The following is a 4610-nucleotide window of genomic DNA, read 5'->3' on the forward strand; positions in this document are numbered from 1 at the left end:
GTTATGCAATGATGTCATTTGGCACTTACGTAATGGCAGTTAGTAATGCTGTAGTCAGCCTCCATTTTGTGATCTGATATGGTCAGCCTCCATTTTCACATAACACTGTTTTCCACAAAACAATCTGGTCTTTGGAATGTAACCATGCTGACCAGTGAGCAGAAGGTGTACATCTAATCTTATTTCCTGGGTATGACAAAGGTTTCTCGTACTTCCTATTTTCTGCTTCCTTCCTTGTTGCTGTGAGTTTTTAAAGTTCTTTTAAGTACCTGCAGTCTAATTGTTACATGTCTTGATTCTTACTTCTATTTCTTTTATTTATTTGTTTCTGCAGTCTTCAAAAATGTGGAACGTGTCATGAGTTTGCATGTCATCCTTGCACAGGGGCCATGCTAATCTTCTCTGTATCATTGCAATTTTGATACATGTGCTACCGAAGGAAGCACTTATTTCTATTTTTTTTTTTTTTTGCAGCAAAAATTATTGCTGTAATACATGCATTATCCCCCAAATATTATCCCTCTCCACACTATAAGAACGAGCAACCAACATAATTTTTGCAGTATTCACCATGTATTTTAGAAGTTATTCATTGTACAGGAGAAATGTTTGGTTCAAAGAGGTCTTTTGCAGCAGATTTGCCCAAAATAATATACCCTTTGATTTCTCGATTGCTGCTTCCATGGATGTTGATTGTGGAGCCAAGTAAAATGAAATCTTTGACAATTTCAGTCCTTTCTTCATTTATCCTGATCTTGTTTATTGGTCCAATTGTGAGGATTTGTTTTCTTAATGCTGAAGAGTAATGTACATTGAAGGCTGTAGTCTTTATTTCTTCATCAGTAAGACCTTCACGTCCTCTGTGCTTTCAGCAAGCAAGGTTGTGTCATCTGCATGTTTCAGGTTATTAATATATCTCCATCCAAGCCTGATGTTGTGTTCTTCTTGTAATCCAGCTTCTTGTTTATTTGCTCAGCATACAGGTTTTGTAAGTATGGTGAAAGGATACAACCCAGATATAGACATTTCCTGATTTTAAACTACAAGGTATCTACTTGTTCTGTTTGAATGACTGTTTTGTGGTCTACATACAGGTTCTGCATGAGTACAATTAAATGTTCCAGAATTCCCATTCTTTGCAATGTTATTTGTAATTTATTATGATCCACATAGTCAAGTGCCTTTGCAAAGTCAATAAAACTTGGGTAAATATCTTTCTGGTATTTTCTACCTTCGGCCAAGAACATCAACAATGATATCCCTCATTCCATGCCCTCCTCTGAATCTGGCTTGAATTTCTGGCAGTTTCCTATTGACATATACTGCTGCAACAATTTTGTGTGTGATGTCAATGATATTATTCTATAATTTCTGCATTCTGTTGGATTACCTTTCTTTGGCGTGGGTGAGAATATGGATCTGTTCTAGTTGTTTGACCAGGTAGCCAGCTATCTTCTAAATTTTGAGTGTGAACTTCCAGCACTTACATACATTAATTTTGCTTTAAAAGGACCTGTTCAGTTGACACTGTACATAAGTATAATAAAACATAAGGTAATAAAACTGCTTCATTAGCTGTACTGAAAGGGAACACTTAACTAAGTGAAAGTTTAAAACTATTCCTTCCTATACATTGTGCTTAATTTTGGTATCATTAATCCAGGGTTTTCTCATTGTGGTAAAATTGTAGTGTAGGTATGACATATTGTATGAGGAAGTTTTCTGTAGTCCTATATTATCACTATAATTTTATTCATATGTAACCACTGATTATGTGGAAGGCAAAGTAGCCACATGACAGAAAAAAGGAAAATTTATCACAGTTAGAAAGTCATATTTCCTCTATTGAGATGAAGGTAGGGTGTAGATTGATCTGCAGAATTGTTTTACAAACAACATAAACAAGTTTTAAGAAAAGAGGTAGTTTAACCCTGACGTATTGTATCCCAAAATCAATGTAACATTGATCAAGTTTTCTTGGGGAGAAAGCTGCGTTAACATTTTAGGATGTTTTCAACATCTACAAATCGAAGAACAAGGACCTGTAAATAATAATGTAAAATAAAGAGTTATATTTTAGGTTCTTATAGAAATCCAATGAAACCCTTCCCAATGATCCTGTCCAGAGCTAATTTTGCATAGTTGGGCTTCCCCTGCCTGTCTGTATGCCAATTTCTTTTGCCTTTATACTTCATGTTCTTTTGAGTTGAGACATAAATGATAGCATATATACTACACAAATAATGACTCAATTTGGTAATGTTTTATTTCATTAGCTTGGTGCCATCTTAAAGGCTTATTCATAATGGTATTTTCTCTTCTACAAATAATGATTTCTTAAGAAACACTGATATCATTATATTTGTTTCAGAGAGCACATTGATGAAATATAATTGTATAGATAGAAAATGAGAAGAGGTCCAATTTTGTGAAAATAAGTTTTCAAGTAAAGTTGCAAGGTCAATTATTTGATTTTGATGACCCTTTTCTGAAGGCCACAATGAGGGATATGCCATGATCTTCTTCTTCTCATCAAATTATAGGAACATATTTATTGGCATATTAGAGGATATGGTGAAGTTAGAGAAGCAGAAGACAGGATTCTTGTCTCAAGAAATGTAAAATTTAATAGTTACTGTATAATAATGTTAAACTTTACATGAAAGCAGGACACATAAAATAGTGAATACCATCAGTAGAAGACATTCTACTAGATTAATGAGTGTTTAGTATCACCAATTTACAGACATTTCCTTCACACATTTGAAAAATGTCACTTCAAGTTCTGATGAGCAGAGATGACTTCTGGTGGATATGGGGTTTAATATCTGTGTTTCTGGAGAAGTCAGGTAGAACAGAGAACAGAATGAGTAAGACCTGGAGGAGCAACTTGAGAGGGAAGTGAGCAGGGTTTTGAACAGAGAGTATAGATCCCATTGACTTGAGTGGGCTTAGGTAGAGAAGATATCAATGGGAAGGTAAGTTGGGATCCACTGTATATCTAATACATCAGGTTCAGGAACGTAATCTCACTCATTAGAAAATAGGAAACTACTGACTGTTTTAGACTTGACTGTCAGAAATATTGGGCACTAAAGGCAATTGTTGACCGAAGAAGCATAGTTGAATGGGGACTAAAGGTAGGGAGAAATTTGGAAGGCCATGATTATTGATGTTAGATGTGGATCAGTGGAATTTGCTTTGTAGATTTCCCATGTGACAGAGTAGAACTGTGCCGTAGGTTTCTCTAGGCTGTAATCTTTATGGGAGCAGATCCTAGTCTTTCTCTCATGGAGCTGCTGTGTGAGTTCCAACTGCAGACCTTTTGGTTAGCAGCTGACCACTTAATCATTGTGCCACCTGGGCTCATTAGAAGGCCATTACCTTATATTTAAAATTGCAACACTATCTTGATACTTTTAATTCTTCTAATTATAATTATTTTTACTGTAAAAACTACAATAGTTTGCATGACTTTTTTAGGTAAATTGCAGGTGTTTTCCTCATTGAGGTTACAGAGAATACATTGTAAGACTAATGAGCTGTTTTTACATATTATGTTGGAAGAAAAAGAAAACTATATGAATCGATGAAAAGAAGGTGAGGAAAGGGTTTTAGCTTGTACATTTCATTAAGCAAAAACTGAAAAATATTATTTATGTGTGAGGTTTTTGGTGATGAGCACAAAACCTATAGCTTCAAGAAAAGCTGAATTTTACTAAAATATCCACTCAATACAATGGACATACTAACCATGTCCTGGGAGTACACAAACTACTCTTCTAGATTATGCATTTTTGAGTAATTGAAGTAAAATATCTATTTAAAACTGAAAACTTCCATAAAATTCTTTGGAGGTTGGTGTGGTAGGCAGAAAATAGCCCTCCCAAGACGTGACTCTCAGAACCTGTGAATATGATGTGCGGAATGACAAATATAACTAAGATGGTTTTGAGATGCTATCAAGTTGGGTCTGACTCATAGCAGCACTTGGGCACCATCCTCACAATCGTTGCTGTGTTGGAGCCCATCGTTGCAGCCACTCTGTCAAACTGTCTCATGGAGGGTCTTCCTCTTTCACATTGGCACTCTACCAAGCATGTTGTCTTCCTCCAGGGACAATGTGTCCAAAGTATAGGTGAGGAAGTCTGTCACCCTTGGTTATAAGGAGGATAATGGTTGTCGTCCTTCCAAGACAGATTTGTTCATTCTTCTGGCAGTCCATGGTATATGTCACATTCTTTTCAATGCCATAATCTAAATAAAACAATTATTCGTTGGTTTTCTTATTAATTGTCCAGCTATCATAAACATAGGAGGTTATTGGAAATACCATGATTTGAGTCAGCCACACCTCAATCCTCAAAGTGACAGCTTTGCTTTTTAACATTTTAAAAAGATCTTTTGGAGCAGATTTTCACAGTGCACTATGTCCTTTGATCTCTTGATTGCTGCTCCCATGGCACTGATTGTGGATCTAAGTAAAATGAACTCCTTGGCAATTTCAACCTTTTCTTGGTTTATCATGATGTTGCTGTTGGTCCATTTGTGAAAATTTTTGTTTTCTTTACGTTGAGGTGTAATCCATACTAAAAGCCATAGCCTTTCGT

At 35.7% G+C, this 4610-nt stretch overlaps 1 non-coding gene across 1 annotated transcript; it reads right to left on the reverse strand.

Moving 5' to 3' along the window:
- Window positions 1–339: 339 nt before the first annotated feature.
- Window positions 340–446, reverse strand: LOC122151441. Its single transcript, XR_006164155.1, has one exon. It is a non-coding gene; the product is annotated as a U6 spliceosomal RNA (small nuclear RNA).
- Window positions 447–4610: the final 4164 nt, after the last annotated feature.

Source organism: Orycteropus afer, unplaced genomic scaffold, assembly GCF_000298275.1.
Source record: "Orycteropus afer afer isolate SDZICR_OR568_19922 unplaced genomic scaffold, OryAfe1.0 scaffold00458, whole genome shotgun sequence".
NCBI lineage: Eukaryota > Metazoa > Chordata > Mammalia > Tubulidentata > Orycteropodidae > Orycteropus > Orycteropus afer.